Source organism: Globicephala melas, chromosome 8 (genome assembly GCF_963455315.2).
Source record: "Globicephala melas chromosome 8, mGloMel1.2, whole genome shotgun sequence".
NCBI lineage: Eukaryota > Metazoa > Chordata > Mammalia > Artiodactyla > Delphinidae > Globicephala > Globicephala melas.
The window spans coordinates 7,999,694-8,020,835 of NC_083321.1; the positions used below are offsets into that span (position 1 = coordinate 7,999,694).

The 21,142-nt window shown below is 57.8% G+C and overlaps 2 protein-coding genes across 4 annotated transcripts in view; one reads left to right on the forward strand and one right to left on the reverse strand.

Annotated features, from left to right (window-relative positions):
* The window catches only part of MACROD1 (mono-ADP ribosylhydrolase 1), a 152,906-nt gene that overhangs the window by 15,602 nt on the left and 116,162 nt on the right, over window positions 1-21,142 (forward strand). The gene's annotated exons all lie outside the window — the stretch shown is intronic.
* Window positions 8,552-21,142, reverse strand: part of FLRT1 (fibronectin leucine rich transmembrane protein 1) — a 93,619-nt gene continuing 81,028 nt past the window's right edge. Inside the window, exon 2 of the transcript XR_009564803.1 lies at window positions 8,552-8,573. The gene's annotated coding sequence lies outside the window, so the exon portion shown is untranslated. The remainder of the gene's footprint in view (window positions 8,574-21,142) is intronic.

Consider the following 21,142-nt stretch of genomic DNA (forward strand, 5'->3'; position numbering starts at 1 on the left):
GGGTCTCGGGGGGTGCCTCAGCTTCTGGAGTGTTTATGTCTTCTCTTTGCCACGGAATGGTGGGGACTATGGGGAGAGGCAGCATGACCTTGACAGGGTCCCTTCCATGCCCTTGAGTTTGCCAGCTTACCAAGCCTGTGCTTGTGGGCCCCTAGTTCCTGACAGACAGCTGAATCCCAGGCAGGAAATGTCCTGGCACAAAGAAAGACCCCCATTCTTGGCCAGTCCAGGGTCCGGCTGCCGGCTTTGGCCTTCAGGGCATAACGGGACAGAGCAGGGATGAATGTGATGCTTTGTGCAAAGACAGAAGGAATATTAAACTGCAAAGCTGTCCCAGGCCACTGAGTCAAGGCCATGTGCGTGCTGTGGCCTCCGGTCAGGTGTCTCCAAGCCTCTATTTCCCCATCTGAAAAATGGAGCGTCGTTGGCCCCACCCCAGGGCTGGCACATAGTAATAAGCCCCTGTAAATCAGTATTGGAAAGTCAGCACGAGAGAAACGTAAGTAGAATATAATGTGACAAAACACTGGAAGCGAGGTCTGAGCAGAGTGCCACGCGTCGCCTCAGGGACCAATTAATTCTGCAAGGAGGGCGCGGGAGGTGAGGAGGGTCAGGGGAGCCTTTGAGGGGACCCGGCATGCGGGCCGGGCCGTGCAGAACAGGTGGGGAGCCATGTTTCACAGCGACAAGCTGGCCTCACTGGGAGTATTTTTAAGTTGCTTATTTATTTAAAATAAGGCATGAAGTGGTGCTCTGTTTCCTTAAGTCTTGGGGCTTTGATTTGTGAAAATCTGCCAGCTGCTTCTATCACCCTCGTCTCCTTGGCAAGCCAGCCAAAGCCCTTGCTTCATCCCTTCTGCTGCCAGGAGGGCCCGGAGGAGCCTGGCCCCCTGGCTGTCCCTGGGCCACCGCTCGGAGTCAGTGATTTAGAGACCACCTTGATGGACTAGCAAGCAGGGGGGCCGAGGGACGCCGACTGCCTTGTGGGAAGTGATCTGACGCTGAACTGTCTCCGTAAATCGCTTTACCCGTCACTTCAGATTTAAAGGTGTTTACTGAGGCCGGGCCTCCACAGCTACCTTCAGCAGCAGCCTCTTCGCAGTGGGCAAGGAGGGTGGGCGGGAACCTGTGAGCCACGGAAGACTCCCTGGGCCCTGGCCCCTGGGGAGCACAGGTGAGACGGGCCACTCCCTCCATGCCGACCACTTGGCATCCCCGCAAAGCAGGCAGGGCTCGGATCCCCATTTTCAGTGATCAAACTGAGGCTCAAGAAGGAGATAACATGCCCCAGCTCGGCAGGTGACTGAGTCAGAATTCAAACTCATGTGTAGCCTTTCATTCATTCGATCAGCAGGCGTACCTGGCAGGCCTGTTGTGCACCAGGCATTGGGGTAGGTCCTGGGCTACAGAAGACTCAATCTCAATTCCCAAATGCAGAGTGAAAAATATGAATGGAAGGGACAGCAAAGTGCATGAGGGATGGGAATCACACCTGCAAGCGTGGGAGGCAATCTGGAGGGCTGCCTGGAGGAGGCAGTACTTGAGCTGAGAAGTAGGGATCTGAGTTAGAAGTTGGACAAGGACATTCTAAGGGGAGAGAGGGAGAGCACTGGCAGGGAGGGTGAGGCAGATGGGACTCAGGGGAAGTTCTGGGGGGCTTGGAATGAGCCGTGGTGGGTCCTGAGCTGAGGGTCTCCCTCTAGGTCTAGGCTGTATCCACACCCCATGCTACCTCTCCTAGCCTCCTGGTGTTATATCAGCCCCATGGTGTCAATGGGAAACTGAGGTTCAGAGACTTGAAGCATCTTACCTAAGGCCACACAGCTAAGCAGTAGTGGCACAGGTAGGGAAGGTTTGCCAGACTAAAGAGCCTCCAGGAAATCCCCACCCCCACTTTTTTCGTGGGTAGCTGGGAATACCTTCTCTTTGTTCCCTTTTCTTTTCTGGTTTAAAATTTGGGGTCCCCAGAGTGGGTCTGCTGTCATCTGTCCTCACTACAGGGAAACAGAGAAGCGGGATGGGGACTGGGTGGTCAGTGCAGAAAAGATGGGTCCAAGCTCATGGGCCCCATGAGGCCTTGTGGTGGGCTCCTGCTCCTGTGGCTGCTTGGTCGTCCTGTGCCCCAGTCCCTGCCCTGAGCACCCCACCAAGCCCTGCTTCTGGGTGGGGGTAGTGAGTTACTGTTTGTTCCCTCTGGGCCAGGGGCTGCCCCTACACTGGACACATCACCTCACTTCTGAGGCAGGCAATAATATTCCCCCAGTTTACAGATGAGGAGACTGAGGAACGTATGGGACCACAGTGCTGGGTAAAAGGCCGAGCCAGGAATCAAACCCTCATCTTTCAAACTTGGGTTTGAGAGGGATACCGTCACGTTTGCTTTTTCAGAAGTTCCCTCTGGGTCCAGTCTAGGGGTGGGGGGCTGAGTGGATTGGGAGGCCAACAGGGAGGCCTGGGGTGCAGGTGGCTCTCTCCCCACATTAGAAAGCCTGGGACACCAAAGACTGTGCCAAGGCCTGATTTCCACCACTGCAGGAGGAGGGAGGCTCATTTCCACAAGGTCGAGAAGCGGTTACATAAATTCATAAATGATGGATCCTTTCTGAATTATTGAGATTCCCTCAAGGGCTCACAGGGCCTGGGCCAGTGAGCCGAGCTCTGGCCGATGGGCAGGACTCGAGGATCCTGGAAGGTCCTTCTGCCCCAAGGTCTTCTCCCAAGTTTCCCTTTGTTAGCCAGATTGTTCCTGTCCTTCCATAGGGAATGTGACAGTGGGCAATGGACCTTGGACCCAATGATCTTTTGTCCTGAGACTCAGTAAATGTTTGTTGAATGAATGAGTGATCAGATGTCCTTGAGAGTTGGTCAGACAGCAGGAAGGACTGGATGAACCAGTGATCCCCTCTGGGCCCCCTCCTTCTGCCCCAGCCCAGACCCCACGCAGCCCTCTTGGTCGGTCATAGAAGCCAGGGCTGGAAGGGACTAGAAGGGACTAAAGCATCATGCAGGAGAGGACAGTGGCAGACTGCCACTTGTGTGGGCAGCTGGTGAGGTTCCTGGCTCAGTGTGAGGCCCAATGACCCAGTGCCTGCCACCAAGGCATTTGCAGTCTTGTAGGGAAGACAGGGGAGCATCTGAAGCCCAGAGAGAGATGGTGACCTGCTCAGGGTCACATAGCAGGGAAGTGGCAAAGCAGGCCTTCCTAACTCCCAGCACTGCCCTTTCTCCTGGGCCTTTTTCTCCCCATCACAACACACAAATGGTCAGGAAACACAGGTAGGGCTCCGCTGCCCGCCACCCCCTGCTGAGGGGCCCTGAGCCCTTTCTGTCCGGCTCATCTCGTCCTTGAGGCTGCCAGCCTTCAGCACCCACACCAGTGTGCCGGCCTGTGTCCCTGACATGATCTCCACCCCAAGCACTGAGCTGAGGAGCCTGGAGCTTGTGGGAATGTGTGTGTTTTGAAATTAATGGGGACCATTAAATTGGCCAAGCATGAAAAGGGCTGGATCTGCAGCCCTTGGAGCGCTCTCCCGGAATGATCCTGCAGTGCCTTGGCAAAGGGCTGCCCAGCCAGCTTCGGGCCTCCCCAGGAGGCTGTGTCTTGCATGGGTACCCTGTGTCCCTAGGAGGTGAAGGGGGTCCGGCACAGCATGTGAAAGCCATGGATTCCCCCCAGGAACTGGGGTCCCCTTCCCTCCCTCTCAACACAAAGCTCTGTGCAGACAGTGCTGTTTGTGGGGGTGTTGAGATGAATCTGCTCTCTCCAGACCCCTAGGGTGGACTTACATACACACACCAGAGCCTGGCTCTGGGGACTCCTGGGTGGGACCTGCCCTGGTCCCAACTTGGGGTGGCCTCTAAGACATAACATGACCTAAAAGAGAGTGAAAGTATCCAGCCCCCGCCTCCTCACCTTCCAATCTCCAGACAGCCCCACCCGCTCTGGAGTCTCCATTACAGGACGTTGAAATTGGGACTTGGAGTCCTGGGTATGAGTCCCGGCTCCACTGTGCACCAGCTGTGTGGCCTCAGGCAAGCCCCTTCACCTTTCTGAGCCTCGGTTTTCTCATCTGTAAAACGGGGATAAAAGTGCATTAGGGGGCTTCCCTGGTGGCGCAGTGGTTAAGAATCTGCCTGCCAATGCACGGGACACGGGTTTGATCCCTGTGTCTGGGAAGATCCCACATGCCGCGGAGCAACTAAGCCCATGCGCCACAACTACTGAGCCTGCACTCTAGAGCCCGTGAGCCACAACTACTGAGCCCACACACCGCAGCTACTGAAGCCCGCACACCTAGAGCCCGTGCTCTGCAACAAGAGAAGCCACCGCAATGAGAAGCCCGCGTACCGCAAAGAAGAGTAGCCCCTTTTCACCACAACTAGAGAGAGCCCTGCGTGCAGCAACGAAGACCCAGTGCAGCCAAAAAAACAAAAAAAAATGTGCATTAGGACCCACGTCCTGGGTCATTGTGAGTTTGTTTGTTTTTTAAACGTTTATTTATTTATTTTGGCTGAGCCAGGTCTTAGGTGCAGCACGCAGGATCTTCGTTGCCACCTGCGGGATCTTCGTTGCTACGTGCGGGAGATTTAGCTGCGGCGTGCGGGCTCTAGTTCCCTGGCCAGGGATGGAACCCAGGCCCCCTGCATTGAGAGTATAGAGTCTTAATCACTGGACCACCGGGAAGTCCCTCATCGTGAGTTTGAAAGGAGACAATTCGCTCAGCACAGCGACGTCTGGGATAGAGGAAACCCAAGAAATGCCAGCTCTGGGCCTCCTGCTGTTGCTGCTTCGCTGGGAGGGCAGCTCAGACCCGTGGAGCCAGGACTGCTGTGCACCAGCCCTCAGTAGGGCGGGGTCAGGGGATGTCGAGGGCACCGCCTTCCTGTCCTCCCTGTGGTGAGCCGAGCACTTGCTGGGCCCAGGGAGGTGAGGAGGGCCCTTCCTGACCCCTAGTCTGTTGGATTTGGGGTCTCTTGACCGTGAGCATGCAGGGCAGGAGGGCTAGCCCCCCTCCCCTCCGTGGCAGGGCTGTCAGTGTCTGCTCTGCCTTCTGTGGGGAAAGGTGTGTGTGTCACATGGGAACAGCCCAGGACAGGGGATGTTCCCTCTCCTCAGGGGGCCAGGAGGTGGGGTGTTGACTGAAGCTGTCCTTCAGAGCTTGGCTGCCTCGCCTGAGCCCGAGCTGGCAGACCTGAAGCCACCTGTAGCTCCCAGCCCTCACTTCCTCTCCCCTCCTCGGGGTCTTCTTGCGTTTCAGAAGCTCACCTTTGGGGCTCATTTATTTATTCTGCAAATCGTTTCTACTCATGTTTCCTCAGGCCCTGCTGGCAGCCATGTTTCACGTGGCTGCAGTGACTGCATCACGGGTTCCCTTTCCCTGCAATCTTTTTTTTTTTTTTTTCTGGCCACGCTGAGCAGCTTGTGGGATCTTGGTTCCCCAACCAGGGATCGAACCCACGCCCTCGTCAGTGGATGTGAGGAGTCCTAACCACTGGACTACCAGGGAATCTCCCCCTTGTAATCTTGACTGATCACTTATGGAAGGGGTGTAGCTCTTCTGGGGGGTCCTGGAGCCAGGCCTGGGCTGGAAGCCCCCCACGGGTGTGGCACGGGCTGGCCTCAGAGCCAGCTCACAAAATATTGATAGATTGGGGTAAAATCTGGTTCCACTAGCTGCTTCTCCGGGCCTCAGTTTCCACACGTGCACCTCATGGGAGGATGAAGAGGAAAAAATGAGTTAGTGCCTGTAACGCCTTGCGCACGGAGGGGCTCAGTAAATGACAAGTGTTGTTCTTATTAGGGAAGTATCTCACTGCACCACCCACTAGACCGGAGCCCCTGGAGGGCAGGGGCAGGGTCCACTGGCCCCTGGCCTCCATCCCTGGACAGGGCTGCCACATGGCCGGTGCCCATCCGTGGCGGGGGCTGTCCAAGAATGTCTGCACAGCAGTTCCCCAGGAGGGACACAAAAGGACAGGAACTAACAACTCATCTCTGCTGAGGACTGCTGGGTGAAAGCAGGCTGCCCGGTGGGCACAGTGGCGGGAACTCCTGCTGCCTGCACATCGGGCAGGGGAGGGACCACAGATATTTATGTCCTTGTGGGAGTGTCAGGAGCCAATGAGGACTTGGGAACCAGGAGCTTGGGCTGCAGCCTCTGGGGAGGACAGGTACTGGGTGTGGACCCGGGTTTGACAGTGAGCCCGGATGGCCCTGAGAGGGTGGCAGTGGGGGGTGGACACGGCTGACTGGCATCACCCGCTTTGGTTCATTAAAACCCCATCAGCCAAAGCCCACACCCAGCGGCAACAAGTGGTCCTGTAGAGCGGTACCCACCCTCCTCCTTCCCCTCGCTGCTGTCTCCCCCTCTTCGGACATTGTAATTGCCATAAAAATAGGAGCTTAGCTGCGGTGGCTGCGTAGCATGTGGGAAGAGAGAGGCCGGGCTGTCAGCCATCCCCCTACCAGCAGGGCTCGAGCCTGTTTTATTATTGCCGCCTGGCTGTATTTCACGTAGGTTTAAACATCATCAAACGCCACATCCCTTTTGAAAAGCAAGAGCTACCTTGCTGAGGGTGTTGAGGAGAAACAGGAACGTTAAAATCTACGAAGCAAATGGCCCAGAATTGACATTTGTGACGGGAGCCTTACAGCTTTGTCAAAGGAGCTAAGGCCTGCTTGGCAGCTGGCGGGAACTTTCTGGTGAGGCTCATGGGTCATGCAAAGGTGGGGCAGGTTGTGGCTGAAGCTTTGTGGTTTGGCAGGGAGGGGACCAGAGTGTTGTTGATGGAATTCTGTGGGTCACCTGACCACCTCTTGGCCTCCCCGGCCTTGACCTTGACTCAGCCTCATCTGCCTCCTAACAAGGCAGATGGGAGCCCCCTCTGGTGCGTAGAACAGGGTGCTGGACTCTGGGACTCAGGGGCTGGGAGTGGGGGCATGTTAGGGGCCAGGGCTGCTGTGGCCACTTAGGAGCTCTTGTGACCTTGACCAGGATACACCTCCCCTCTGAGCCTCGGTTTTCTCGTCTGTAAACCTGGGAGAGTGCTGCCCCCTCCGGAGGTGGTTTGGAGGACGGAGATGCATGCAAATGTCTGGCAAGTCACTGGAACTCAACAAATGGTGACTGTTATCACTGAGCAAGTGGGCGTTTGAGCTGGAATTGATTTTTTAAAAACGTTTAACCTACCTGTTTCCATTGAAAAACAGATATAATAAAACCGGGGAAGGATTAAAACAGGAATAAAAAGAAACAAGTCACAAGGAGGACGCTGACCTGGGCATCCAATAAGAATGTGCCCTGTGCTCTTGGCCACACCTGGAACCCTTTGGCCTGGATGCCCTTTGCACGTGCTTTCTGACCTGCTGGCCTCTTGCCTGGTTCCTGGGTCTGTTCAGCCCTACCTCCTGCCTTGGGATGCTGGTGTCTGGTCTACTGAGGGACCATGCCCTTGTGTGTTATGCTCTTGGTGGCTGCTTGGGCAGCTTGGCTCCTGACACTTACCTTGGCCCCGCCCATAAGACACCTCAAAGCTAGGCCATTGGAACAAGTCTATTGCAACTGAATATGACAAGTGGCTTTGAGCTTCCTGGCAGCCATAGCAAAAAGGGAAACAAGATTTTAGGTTCTGTAACTCTAAGCTTGGAAATCCATTTATATTTCAGCTTAATGCCTCTTTCTCTTTCTACTCTGTCCCTTTTCCCTCCATTGTCTCCCTCTGTCACCCTTACCAACACTTTTTTTTTTTTTTTTTTGTGGTACACGGGCCACTCACTGTTGTGGCCTCTCCCATGGCGGAGCACAGGCTCCGGACGCGCAGGCTCAGCGGCCATGGCTCATGGGCCCAGCCGCTCTGTGGCATGTGGGATCTTCCCGGACCGGGGCACGACCCCGTGTCCCCTGCATCGGCAGGCGGACTCTCAACCACTGCGCCACCAGGGAAGCCCCCAACTCTTCTTTATTACCCCTACAGATGCTTCATCCCTTGCTCCAGAGTGCCATCTCTAAGTGCTTTGCTCCGGATGTGGGAGGCCCCTCTGCCGTCTCTTTTGTCGCTGCCCATTGCCTTGTCAGCGGCCTGGCCTCTGGGCCTCTTGCCTTGTGCAGGCCCACTGGGTCCGCCACTGGGATTTCGCTCAGATGAGCCAGTGACTAATAAGGGTTGCCCCGGGGCGGGGGGTGGCAAAATCTTTCCCTCCTTAATACCGGAGTTTAAAAATGTGTCACCATCAATTTGAAGAAAAGACTTGTTCCCGCTGAGAAAAGCGGCCTGGAGATTCGTCTCGCCTTAGGAATCACACAGGCAGCTGCATAAATTCCAGAGCCACAGAGGCTCTCCATGCAAATGCCGCCTCTCAGCCCCACAGCCAGCCTGGAGAGGCCCTTGGAGCCCACCCCAAGCTCCCATGGGCTGGCACCCCACCTCCCCACCTCTCGTGCTCCCACAGTGACTCTGGGGGCCCCTTTGTGGGGGGCGTCCTTGGTTAGAAGATACTCACTTCTCTCCACCTCTTTGTGGTTAAGCCGGAGGCTGAGCTTGCGGCTAATTCCATGTCGCGATGTGCTTTGATCCTGGAGGAAAAGGAGGAGGAAGGAGTGACTTCTGAGGGGGTCCCCACAGTCCCCAGGGGGAGGGGGTCCCTCTCTTACCCTTGTCTGTGGATCTGTTGGCTGCACAATGGATTTGCCCTGAGGGTGGGATTTTTAGGGCCTGGATGCCCTGTCCTCCGACCCTGTTTCATCCTTGTCTGGAAGGGACTGTTGGGGTCATTTTGACTATCCCCCTGTCTCCAGACTGGCCCCCTCCCCTCTGGCTGGCAGGCCTGCCCCTGGCACTTTGCCCTCAGACCTGGCCCAGCCTCCTGCCCCACAGACCCAGACCTTGGTCCCCTCCTCTTCCAGCAGTTCTCTGAGCCCAGGATAATCATCATAACAATGACCTGGGAGCTGCCTTTTAGTATTCCCGCTTCTCAGGTTGGGAAGCAGTGGTGCTGGGATATTAAGTGACTTGTCTCCAGACAGTCCGGAAGCTTGAACCAGATCCTGGGTACTTTCCCCTACGTCAAATCACCTTTGAATGAATGAGTGAGTGAATGAATGAATGAGGGGCAGTGGGCTCATGGCAACCACTCGTAGTTCTAGGTGTCTGGTGAGTGGGCATGGTGTCAGCCCAGGATGAGGGTATTTGGAGAGCTTGGGGGAGGTCAGGGAACCCCCCCTTCTGTCATGCAGAGGTCATCGTGACCACCTTTGTGGCGGTGTTGTTTGTCCTCCCGGGAGGCTCACCCAAGCATGGCGCAGAGCAGGGGGGTGACCTTGGCCGGCACCAGGTGGCCTGCAATCTGCAGTCTGACTCTTCTGCCAGGTGGCGGGTGGGAGAGGGGTGGTCACAGGGTGCCAGTGAGCCCTCCCTGGTTTTGGGGAGCCAGTGCAGCTGGGCTCAGGGTAGTCAGAAAAGATAAGCGGGAAGTTTGCAGCCTCCCTGGCTGCCGTGGCCCTGTCGGAACATGTGCTGAGTGGTCATTTTACCACTTGGTGCAGGGAGTTCTGTGGGCTGGTCCCCGCGTCTGCCACCCCAGCTACTGAAAGGGCCCAACGAGGACTCTCGACAGCCATTACTCCGAGAAAGGAGGGTTGTGTTTTTTTGTTCCTGGCTCCCTAAGTGTTATTGCCTTTATAGGCTTTGGAAAGCAGTTTTATGGCCTGCACTGTTTGTCTGCTGAAATGTGGAAAGCACTGGAGGGGGATGAACCACAGGTTTGCTTCTAGCCCTGAAAGGTCAGATGGCTGAGGGTGAAGGGGCAGGGCTCACATGTGTCCTCCACGCCTGGGTCACTGTCATAGCTGGAAGGGGGACTGTCATAGCTGGAAGGGGGACTGTCATAGCTGGAAGGGGGGCAGGGATGGTGTGCACCAGAGGGGGCCCTGGAATTCTGTTGGGAGGGTCAGCCTGAGGCTTTGGGACTTGCCTCTTTTGTCGGCTGGGTCCCGCTGAACTGGGCTGGGATGGTCATCCCTTCTTCCTGGATGCCCAGCTATACCAGCTGGCTCCCCTCAGGTGCCATCCGGGGCACCCTGCCAGCTGCTGGCAGTGTAGACTTCTCAGTGCAGTAAAAAATAAGCCTGGGTTTTGCCAGCTGAGATGCAGGTCTGGCAGGGGCTCCCACCTGCAGAAGATGCTTCATCTTTGAGCAGAGTTGGCCCCCTGGGAGCTGGGTAGGGTGTAGAGATGCAGTGGGAGCATTCAGAAGCCCACGCAAATCCTCCCCCCTTTCCTGGGCCTGAGGACCCTCAAGGGAGGCCCTGAGGGTCTGCCCCAGGCGAAGGCTGCTTCTCTACTTCTCTCTTGATACGCGAAGTGCTCCTACAAATCAATAAGAAAAGTGGGCAAAAGATATGGACAGGCAATTCCCGGTTGGAGAAAAACAAATGGCCAGTAAACAAGTGAAAAGACGCAGAACTTCACCAGCAATCAGAAAAAGCCTAATCGAAATAAGAGACATCATTGTCCACGGCTGGAGAAGAGGCAGAGGCTGGAAGTATTGATATGCACAGGCGAGGTGCTGGAAACAGGCCTTTGCTGGGCTCACCATTGCATTGCAGCTCGCACCAGCCGGCACACAGTAGGTGCTTGGAAATGCTTGCTTTATCCCAGGAAACACAAAGAACTCCTCCTTGCTCGCAGGGAGTCTCCGCAGGGCCACTGCTGCCTCTGTGGCCCCTGGTTTGCCACGCCCGCCGCTGGGGGTGCTCCTGGGGGGTTTGGCCTCATTGCCACCCTCAGCTCCCTGGCCCCAGGGATCCACACGCTTCCTTGGCTGTGGTCTTTCTGGGCCTGGCCTCTTGTGGGGTGGATGCCATTTCCTGCTGCTGGGCAGTGCCTCTGGGTTTCAGCTGTCTCTGCAACCTCATGGCTGGTGCCTGGGCTGCACTGCACAACGGGAGGGGGGGGGTGGTATTCATAGAGGCCACAATGGAAATGGGGGCCCCCAGAGTTGGGCAGCCCTGGCTGATATCATGGCCTCTTCCAGCACCCCAGGGCATCCTTGATTTCGGGAAGGTCTTGCCCTAATAGTGACCTTGGCTCCCCAGGCATCGTGACTGGCTCACCCTCATCGTCCGGCCCCAGAACCTCTCCTGCCGTTTCTGGTTCCCTCTCCTACGCTCTCCCATTCCAGCCCAACTAAATGATTTTGGGTCTCATAACTGCGTGTTCTCTCTCACCTCCTGGCCTTCGCTTGGGCTCTCCCCACTGCCTGGAGCACCTTCTCCTCCCACTTCCACTTGGCTGACTCTGGTCAGGCGCCAGGCCCCGGCTTAGATGTCATTTCCTCCAGGCACCTGCCCTGCCCTGGGTTAGGCATCCCTCCCACATGCCCCAGAGCACAGCCATTCATTCATTCAGCAGGTGCTGGGTGCTGAGGCTGCAAGGGCGAGCAAGGGAGATGTGGTCCAGGCAGCCAGGGGAGCGGCATGGTCACCTGCAGCACTTGGTCCTGGAGGCAGACCTGTCTGGAGGGTCAGGAAGGGGGTGCCCAGGGGAGCATCCCAGACAGGGGCCTGAGGTGGCGCCCTGGGGGTGGCTCAACTTCTTGCCCCGGGAGCAGGGAAGCCAGAGGGAGGCTGGGGTGGGTGGTGGCTGCCTGCGGGAGCCCAGTCGCCTTCTGCTGCCTGCCCCAAGAGGGCAGCCCTTATCTGTAGAGCCTAGCGTGGCCTGACCACAGCAGAGCTGCCTTTGATGCGGAAGCCCAAGGGGGAGAGTACAAGTCCTACTTCAAAGGGCTTCAGTCCCGAGGAATCTGGGTCTCCAAGTCCTGGAATCGTCCTGCCCCTCATGTGCCTGCCTGGGCAAAGCCGGCCAGCAGGAGATCCCAGGCCTGGGGGAGACCTCAGCCTGGAACTCGGCTCCTGGGTTGCCTGGCAGCCTCCTCTCCTGGCCCTGTCCTCCCTCTCCTTCTACTCCCAAGACCCAGCCTCCTGCCCACCTTCTCTTTCTGGACGCCCCCAGACTGAGGAGGACACAGTCCTCCTTCCTCCATTCAGAGAGTATGCAATGATGAAGGCCCAATCCCTGCCTCTGAAAGACACTCAGTGTAGAGTGGGACTAGTGGGTACAGCACAGGGTGTAAGTGCCTAGTAGGGGAGTCCAAGGTGCTGTGGGCCGGTCTGGGAAGGCTTCCTGGAGGAGGCCTGCCTGGGGAGGCTTACTTCCCTGCAGCGATTTCTGGTGGGGGTGTACCTGTGCCTTTCCCTTCGGGTTCACAGACCCCAATCAGGCTGTCTCACTGGCCAGGACCTAGCTCCCATACTAACCTCTGTCCCCGTGGCCTTGGGCAGGCGCCTTAGTCCTGGGCCTCAGTTTACTTGCTTGAAAACAGGGATGAGTGAGGATGGAATGCAGTGACAGGTGTCTGGTGCCTGGCACCATCGGGCTGCACTACCTTGCCTCTCACAGATGGGTGCCCCTTTAGGAAATCCCCCCCAATTATGAAGTTCCAGGTCTGGGCCGTCACGTGAGAAGGAGGCACAGGCACGCAGCCCGGCCATGCCAGGCGTCTCTCCGTGCCAGCTTCCCAGGGACGAAGGCCTCACTGAGAGCACATCTCCTGTGTCTTCCTGGTGACAGGTTCCACCTGCCAGCCCCTGGGGAGCCACCATCCCTGGTGACGGCCCCTCAGCCCTTCACCCGGGCTTGTAATCTCAGCTCTGAGGGGCTGCAGCCCCTTTCTCTGGCCACCACAACTAATCCATTCGCCAGGGCCCCCATCCAAGAGAAAGCTAATTAAAGAATCTCTGCTTTTGGCTCAGCCTGGACTTTGAAGATTCCCTTTGGTCTTCCTGGAGTATCTGAAAACAGGTGGAGAAAGGGGGCCTCAGAAACGGTGTCGGATAAGCCCCCGGAGCCTCAGTAATAGGCTTAATCCCCCCAAAGCCAGCAGGCGACAAACAGTCCTCCGCCCAGCACTGCTGAGAAGGCGCTCGAGGCCTGTGACCCTGTGGGCCCCACACCACACGGCTCCCCGTCCCTGGCTTTCTGTGAATGTGCGGCTGTGCATTCCCCAAGAGGGTCAAGGCCGTGGAAGGTCAGGGCACGGGTCCCTCACCGCACGATCTGCAAAGCAGTGAGAAGCAGTGTGGCGCTGTTGATTGTGTGGTTGGTGGACAGGTCCTGAAAGAGGTAGCCTCTGCTCTCACAGAGCTTACACTATTGCTGCCTTCAGGAAACACCCGCAGGGTCTTTGGGGGATCACTGAGCCCCTAAATGTGGGGTCATGGGGGTATCTTAGAGCCGGTCCTCCTTGTCACGCTGAGCCAAGCCTGGTGTAACCCGGGAGAGAATCGGGGCATCTGCTTCCACGCCAGCCTCCACCCTCACCCCCTCCCAGGCCCCTGCTCCCCCATTTTCATCGCAGTACTGGGGGTGCAGGGAGCATTTAGACCCGCAGTTCCCTGTGCAGGGACATTGGGCTTGCATCACGGAAATAAAAATGATAAAAACCTGCCACTGAATTCTGGGTGGCAGCAAATTACTTAACACCTGAAACAGGTTGAAATGTGGCCACTGTGGCTTTTAATAAGTCCAGCTCCGATGCCGCGGCTTCCACAGGGAGCCGGCTGGTCTCTCCCCGAGGCATCATTTCATCGCGTCCCAGGCTTGGCAGCAGTGCAAATAAGATTTCACTTCCTCTGTAAGTCTCCGAGGGGGGAGTGCCGGCTTTTCACTTGTGCTGTCCGTTAGCTTCCTCTGCCTCGGGAGGAGAGGGTCCCTTGGAGGTGCCGGTACCGGACCTGGGTGTGGCAGGCCGTGCAGAAGCAGGTGCTGACAGGAGGCCGAGGGGTGTGGAGGAGGGGAGGGGAGGCATCCAGCAGGTGGGCTGGGGGCGCCTGAGAGTGATGAGCAAGCTTCACCCAGCCCTTCTTTTTTTTTAAATTTATTTGGTTGCACTGGGTCTTAGTTGTGTCAGTCAGGCTCCTTAGTTGTAGCTCGCCAGCTCCTTAGTTGTGGCATGCAAACTCTTAGTTGCGGCATGCCTGTGGGATCTAGTTTCCCAACCAGGGATCGAATCCTGGCCCCCAGCATTGGGAGCGCCACCAGGGAAGTCCCCACCCAGCCCTTCTGAGGCAGCATTTTGGGACTGGCGGGGACCTCAGATCCGACCAGGGCTTTGTATGCAGGGTGTTAAGAACTGGCCTCGGAATTTGGGTGTGGGGTGGGATTTGGGGTGTTAGACCCTTCCCGGGTTTGGTCGCTTCTTCAGGATGCTTGATGAGGGCAGGGACCCCTCTTAGGAAGTGGGGGCAGGAGGAGGGAAGCTTCTGGAACCTGGTGGTAGCCAGGTAAGAGCAGCGTCCAGGGACGGGGATGGCGGCCACCCACTCATCATCCCACTTGAACTGGAACTTTTAGTCCTGAGCCTGATGGAACAGCAGGAGTTGGACACATGAAGCAGGGGCGCTGGACTTTGGGGTGCCGCTTGTCTGCTGAGCAGCTGTTCAGGGGACTTGCCCCATACATATCCGTAACCTCAGCAATATGTGGGTCCTGAGATTTCTTTGGGAAGGAAAGGGCTGGAAACTGCTTGGCTGGAGTGGAGGCTGCAGCAGGAGGAGTCCCGGGTTTGTGGGGAGACCACCCTGTCCCCCAGGGTCCATCTGAAGACATGCTAGGGAGACAGGGGCTCTTCATTGTCAGCCTGTTGCCTCCACCACCCAGAACTTGCACCCCCTTGAGGGGCCGGCCAGCTCTGCTTGCCCTCCTGTGAGGCTGGGCCTCACTACAGCTCAGACCGCCTCCTCCTCTTCAGAAAGGGTCAGTTATGTTTGGAGGGTCTTCTTTCCATTGACCTGAAATACAGGTCCTGGAACCTCCCCCGTGGTTCCTGGTGATTTCCTCCTGTGGGGCCCAACCCTGTCTGGGCCTCCAGCCCCCCGGGCCACTTATTAAAACCCCCATCCCCAGCCCTGTTGTCCAGAAGCCGAAAGCTCGGGTCAGCCTGAGAGCCCGTCTAGCAGGTTTCGGGAGCAGGCCGCAGACCTTGGGTGTGGTCGCGGTGGCTTGGAGAACAGGCCCTGTTCCGACGTCTCTCCTCTGTGCAGACCTGGGGGCACTTGGCTGTTGCCTCCTTGGGAGAAGTGCCTGCCAGCTCAGCACCTGTACCTGGGGGCCAGGGATGCTGGGTAAACCCCGGGGGCGCCAGGGATGGGGCCTGCACTCCCGGACAAGTGGGGGGGAAAGCAGCGTTCTCACGGAGGCCCCGGCACACATCAGCAGCGTCGGTGCTGTCGTGGTGGGAAAAATGGGAGCAGTGAGCTGTCATCATGCGTACGCTTTACAGAGCACAGGGAGTGGGTGGTGGAGCCTGTGGGTCTCACCCAGTTCTGAGGGACTCCGAGGCCCTGCCCGAGGAGCCCCCAGGACAGGCGTTAATCCAGTGGTTCCCAAATGCGTGTGACCATGAGCCCTTCCTGGGCAGAGCTTCTGTTCGTTCTAGGGGCTCAGGAACACAGTCTGGGAAGCCAGCCCCCCTGCTCCGGCTTGAAGAGAGTGGCCGGGGCACCTGGTCTGTGGTGCTGCTGCCAGTGTGTGGAGGGTCAGGCGAGCTGGGTCAGCCCCGTCCGAGGCTCCCCCTGCCTGGAGGGGTGGGAGGAGAAGTAGAGACTGCCTTGCAACAGGGACGCCAGGGCTGCTGCTCTTGGAAAGTCGTCCTCCTTGGGCCCAGCATTGATAGATTGATCTGTTGGTTGATTGATTTGCTGGTGTTTATTGACTCCCTCCCTCCATTCACGTTTCCGGTGCCTCCTGCATGCCAGGCCGGTGCCCTCTGGGATCTGAAGGGGTGGAAGGCAAGACCTGCTGGCCAGGGGCCCCTAGTGAGCGAGGTGCTGGAACCAGTTACCTGTCCAGGTGAGAACCAGCCGGTGTGGCCCGGAGAGGGCAGCCTGTCCAGAGACAATGCCTGAGTTGAATCTTCAAGGGCCCTCACGGGCACCCGGTGGAGAAGTCAGCACAGACCCAGAGCCCGCTTGGCCAGGCAGGGCCTGCTTGGGGAGTGAACCAGAGGTGTGACCAGCAGATGGGTGTGGCCAGCAGATGGGTCCTGTGCTTATGGGGGAAGCGGAGTCTTCCAGAGGGGGACAGAATCGGACTCGCCTTCGTGCCCCCTGCCTCAGAGCTTCTGGCAGGCCCTCTCCCTTGCTCTCCAAGTCCTTCTCATCTGAGGAAACACCCTCAGTGGAGACCTGGCTCCCAGAGAGCCTCCCCACCCTGATCTCGTCCATGAGCATCCTTCCCTCCCCCTCCATGAGGCTGGAAGGGTGCCCCAGCCCCAGCCCCAGCCCCAGCACATAGTAGGCCCTCAGTAAATATCCACTGACTGGCTGGCTGATCAGGTTCTAGAAAGGTGAGTGTCAGGTGAGGAAGAGCAGGCAGCCCTCCCGAGCACCTACTGTGCGCTGGGCCCTAGGAAGAGTTTGGGGAAACAGACTCGGTCTTTTCCCCGAAGCCTACGTGGCAAGCCGCCCTTTAGAATGATCTCTGGGCTGCTCCTGCCTCCAGGGGGCCGGCAGTGAGGACCAAGAGAAGAGGATGCGGGGGCGAGGGACACCTGTGGGGTCAGAGCACCCTGTGTCACCCCAGCCAGGCCACCTCCCACCAAGGCACATCCAGAAATAACTTTGCTTCCTTGGCATGTAAGGAGAAGCTCATTCACCCGTATCCAGATGTGGAATCAGAGCTAAGGCAGAAGTAATGAGCTCTTATTTTATATGTTAAATCTGGCAGAAACTGCTATTGTTCTCACAGAAAACAATTTTTTTCCTTTTCCCCCTCTTTGGAGTGTGAGATATCAGGCTAGGCCTGGAGAGCTGTGAATGTGGTGGGCGCATCTAGGGGATGAGGGGTGTCAGAGGTGGCGGGACCCAGGCAAGCGGAGGAAGAGCCGTGTCCCCAGCACCCGTATGGTGCCAGTCTTATCTGGGCGCCCACATGGTTGCCGGAGCCTCTTATGAGATAATCCATGGCTCCGATTAATACATCTCCTCGTGGAAACCCTCTTGGAGTCTGCCTTTAGCTGGCAGTCGCCTTCCCCAGGGCCCATGGGATGGGGCCAGAGGTCCCTTCTCCATCCTGCAGCAGAATCATTATCTTGGTTCCCATGGTGCCCAGGGAATATACTAACCCAGAGCTTCCATCCCTCCCAGCCACCACCTCTATTCCAGTGGACCCTGACAGCGGGGCTGACCCTCGGGGCGGAGCCTGGGGAGGGGGTGTGGGCAGCCAAGACCACGTGGGTGACAGACACCGGCCCCTGGCACGCTGGGCCGCGAGCTGAGAGTCAGCAGCTGAGAGGACTGTAAAAGTTAAATCTTTCTATTTATTTCAAGAAAGGACAAGGAAAGTGGACTTGGACATTTTATATGAAAACAGACAAACAGAAAATAGGACCAAATAGTTCATCACATTCATCTCAACACTGAAGTTTCAAGGCACCTACAAGAAGGAGGCCCAAGGGCAGTTCGCAGTGCACTTTGGTTTGTGTTGCTGTCGTGGTGGGTGTTTGTGTGTCTGGTGGTGAGGTTGGGAGGGAAGCGGGTGGGCCTGGGGCCAGGCCAAGTCAACCAGCCAGGTGCCAGATGGCAGCAGGCAGCAGCGGGACTGGTCCCATCACTCAGACCCCCGAGGTTGCTTTGCCCTTCAGAGAAAAAGGAAGAAGCCAAGGAGCGGGTGGCCAGATGGCCCCACTGGGCTGATTCTGCAGGTAGGAAAGGGCAGGGGCTCAAGGAAAGCCAGGGGTGCCCCTAGCAGGGGTCCCTCCGTTGACAGAAGGGACCTTGTTCACAGCCCCGTCCTCCCCATGCCATTGGCTGGCCAGGCATCCACCTTCTGCAACGGACCCTCCATTCACCAGGGTCTGGCTCAGGACCCCTCCCTGCGCTCTTCCTCCCCAGGCGCCAGGGATGGACTCTGCTGTGTACAGCGCTGGGTAGCCCCCGAGCGAGCGCTTTAGCACTCCACACCTCACCAGATACAGTAACCTTTGAACGCTGGGAAGGGGAATTGCTGTTGGTGGCTGTTAAAGACATTTGCTCCGCAGGGCTTACGCATGGGGTTTCTTCTAGTTTACTTTTCTCCTTTGCCTCTCCGTTCACATCCGCCTTGTGACATTCATAATTAGGGGGTGTCCGCTCCAGCCAGCAGAATTGCACAACTGCACTGTCTCTGGCTCGCAGCCCTGCAGCTGTCCCCAACTTTCAACCCCATCTCCCCGCTTCTCTCCCTCGCAGATGACAAACCTCTAAACACCGGGCGCTTCTGCTTCCTCCCCACGGCTCTCAGCATCTCTTCAGGAGCTGAATGCCAGGTGGGCATCTCAGCTGAGGCCGCTGGCCTGCAGGCAGGTGGTGTTCTGGGTCGGGTAAAAATATCTAAGCCAGTTTCAGAGTTTTGTGTGTGTCTTCCTCCTGGGTACGCAGAACCTTTTGAAAGCGGGACCAGCCAGAGGTGGGTGGTTTCTGGGACCCTCTGCAAGCATGTCCTTTGCACAGGGCAGGTGAGAGGTGCCCTGGACATTGGCTTCTGGGAGATGAGCACGTGGCAGTCCCGTGTCTGCTGTGGCTTTGATCGTTGGCTCGTGTTCCATTTGTTTTCCTCCGTCTTGAGGAGAAAGCCTGGTTAGTTCCTCCAGGTGGGCGGCTCGGGTGCGGGGACTCTCGACAGAAGCATCAGACACGGGGGGGTGGGACACCCAGTTCTCTGCCCCCCTCGTCACCCACCTGAGGCTTGGCTCGGAGAGGGGGAACCGGGTCACCCCGGGTGGCGGCCAGATCTCCCCAAGCGGCTGGATTTCCCCATCAGGCTCACAGCTGGTGATCGCGGGTCTGAGGGAGGGTGGAGTGAGATGCTTCAGGGAGAAGGAGTCCCTCCTGGGGCCAGGCTGCCAGCGGTGTGGGTGCAGGATGAGAGGAAGGCCGCTGCCAACACACCCGCCTGGGCCCTTTGCACTGAGCCCCAGGGACAAGAGAGGAGGGAGGAAGAGATGAGTGACACCCCTGTGTGCACCGCGCTGTGCTGGGCCTCAGTGACCCAGCGCGGAGGAGCGCAGGGACCTGGCATCTCGCCTGAGCGAGCGGCCGTCAACCCTGACTGCTGTAAAAGAGATTTAGGGGCGGTGACAGGAAAGACGTTCCTGCAAGGACCCTCTGGGCTTGGACTTTTGGGCCTTCAGGTGGGGGGTGGCGTGGGTGGGAGTGGGAAGGACAGGGGCCATGGCACCGTGGTGGCTCCGATGGCCACAGTGCCTCAGGGACTGGCTTTGCCAGGAAGTGGGGGCCGGGTCAGCCCCCCACAGGACCCCCTGTGCCGTCAGCACAGTGGGAGGGGCAGTGGCAGTGGTGTCAGAAGCCCCTGGCCTGCCAGCCTCTCCAGCGGGGAGCAAGGCAGCAGCTGCCCACCCAGCGGCTGAAGATCTGCCCGGGCATGGTGTCCCCAGGGGAGACGTGGGGAAAGGTGGGCTTTGCCCCTGCAGCATGGGAGGTGGGGCGGGGTCTTGGGCAATCCTGGAAATCATATTAATGTGAGAAAAATGGGCCTGACCCCAGTGATAATAGAATTTCCGAAACTAGAGAAAAACATTGGGTTAAAAATGCAAAGGGAGGGCTTCCCTGGTGGCGCAGTGGTTGAGAGTCTGCCGGCCGATGCAGGGGATACGGGTTCGTGCCCTGGTCCGGGAAGATCCCGCATGCTGCGGAGCGGCTGGGCCCGTGAGCCATGGCCGCTGAGCCTGCGCGTCCGGAGCCTGTGCTCCGCGACGGGAGAGGCCACATCAGTGAGAGGCCCGCGTACCGCCAAAAAAAAAAAAAAAAAAAAAAAAAAAAAAAAGCAAAAGGAGGGAGGAAGTAAAGGGAGAGAGAATCAAGAGGCAAGGGAAGCTTCCTGAGTGTTTTTAAAGAAGCGAATGTGGATATTTCAGGCAACTACTTGGAACATTTCAAAAGAAATGGTAAATGCTTAAAAATGTAGAGTGAAAAGTGCCCCAGGCAGCCGTCACACTGGCTGGGACGGGTGTATTAAGCCGGCAGCTGTGAGCATGCTGTTGGGAGAACAGCTAGTGGGATGGTGGTGGGAGCTCAGGGGGGTGCGAGTCCTGGCACCGAGGATGGCCAGGAGGCAGCCTGGGACGGGGAGCGGCAGTGCCTGGGAGGCGGCCCCCTAGCGGCCCCAAGAGAGCCAGCGCAGGTGGTGGGTCACCCTCTGCGCTCCCTGCCTGTCCAGACTCGTAGATGGGGCGGCGCGTGTCTGAACTTCCTCTCCCGGCGCCTCTTAGACACTGAGGATGGGGATTTTGCAGGCTGTCTGGTGGCAAAAGCGACTCTTTGACGGGGCTGGGTGGCCTGGCTGTGAGATGGCCCTGACCTGCTATTTTCAGGGGACACTGGTCGTTTTGAGCAGTCTCTCGATATCTTTCTTAAAGGGTCCTCAGGGATGGTAAAGTGAGAGTGGGAACCAGGATCTTCTCCTCAAAGAACCAGGCGTTGGCTTAACATCTGCCACCTCCCCATCAAGTGCTTGAATGCGGCCAGTGACAAAGAGCTCACTGCCTGATTCTTTTTGCTGGGCCAGATTTCTCTTCCTTGACTTCAGTTTTCCCTTTACCGTTGGCCCCATTTCCCTTTCACTGGCTGCAGGGAATGGATCAGAGACAGACCCACCCTGGAACAGAAAGGAAGCAGAAGGACTCGTGGCTTGAGAGTCCTGCTCACGAAGGGACTAGCCCGGCCACTTCCCCTAGCTCTTCACCCCGAAGGCAGATGGAATCTGGAGGGCAGGGGAGAGACTCTGCCTGCGGGCCAGGGCCTCTGCCTGCGGGCCAGGGCCTCTGCCTGCGGGCCAGGGCAGCTTCTGAGTGACCTGTGTGGGCCACGTAGCCCCCCCACCTCGACCCAGGGGCTGCGCACGGCACTCGATGGAGGCAGAACTGCTTCCCCACCCGCCCCACCCTGAGCTCGAGCCCAGGCTCTGTCCAACCAGCATATCCGGAGCCAGCGCTGGGGCACGCGTGGTGTCAGCCTTCAGAGACTCCAGCTCCCCACCAGCCAGGCCCAGAAAAATCCCTGCTTTGCCTTTGGCCACTGGGGACAGGTTC